The sequence below is a fragment of the Pteropus alecto genome, unplaced genomic scaffold (genome assembly GCF_000325575.1).
Source record: "Pteropus alecto unplaced genomic scaffold, ASM32557v1 scaffold270, whole genome shotgun sequence".
NCBI lineage: Eukaryota > Metazoa > Chordata > Mammalia > Chiroptera > Pteropodidae > Pteropus > Pteropus alecto.
In genome coordinates, this window is record NW_006430735.1 from 24,681 (window position 1) to 25,693 (window position 1,013).

At 45.3% G+C, this 1,013-nt stretch overlaps 1 pseudogene; it reads left to right on the forward strand.

Annotated features, from left to right (window-relative positions):
* Window positions 1–9: 9 nt before the first annotated feature.
* Window positions 10–508, forward strand: LOC102882272 (annotated as a pseudogene).
* The last annotated feature ends 505 nt before the right edge of the window (window positions 509–1,013 follow it).

The window sequence follows — 1,013 nt, forward strand, 5'->3', positions numbered from 1 at the left end:
TTCCCCAAGACCCATGATATCTACCAAAAGCTGCTGGTCAAGCTCTACAGCTTTCTGGCCAGACAAACAACTCCACATTCAACCAAGTTTGGCTGAAGGGATTATACATGAGTCACATCAACCAGCTGCCTCTCTCTCTTTTAATGATGATGTGGAAGGTGAAGCTTCCTGGCCAGGAAGACAAAACAGCTGTAGTTGTAAGAACAATAAAGATGATGTGTGTATCCAGGAGGTGAAAAGAAGGTGTGTGTGCTGCCAGTGAGCAGCCACGCCCAGAATCACACCTTCCAGGCAGGGAGCAAGATCCTCACCTCCAACCGGCTGGCCTTGAATTCCCCCAAGGGCTTAGGTAGTGCCTTGCTGTCCTTGCAAGGGCTGAGAGGTGTACAGGCTTTTCAACAAAGCCCAGGGAATCCCAAAGAGCAACACCAAACTCTACAGACGCTGCAAAGATCAGAAGTTCAATCGTAGCACAGACTGAAGGTCCAGCTGCGGCTACAAAAACTAACCCCAGGTCCTGCCTTGTTATTAAAGGTTTTGGTTGGATATAAAAATAAATAAATAAATAACTGAAAATTGAAAAACAGTCACTGAAGCCTTTTTTATTTTGCACATGAAACCACTGGGGTCTTGCCTGGAGACTCCCCTGAGATTACAATGTAGATACACATGGCTTGGGCCACTTGTAGGGAAGTGAGGTAAGAAAAACAATAATTTGGGCCAATCGCATGATTACAAAGTTAGGATTTCCAACACATTTCCAGAGGGTCAAGCTTGGCTTCTGTAGCAGATCTAAAGAAGCAATGAGAACATTGCAGGGATAGGAGAGAGCAGTTAGCTACCAGAGACATCTGAAAATATTGACTGGAGACTTGAGCTGCCACTGACTACACCAAGAACTCCACCTCACAAAGTGCTATTTCTGCTGCCATCAAAGAGAGCATTCCGTGTTCCTTCTTTTATGCATCGTGAGCCGTGTTAAAGTTTGCCATGGACACACTTGAATGAGTCAT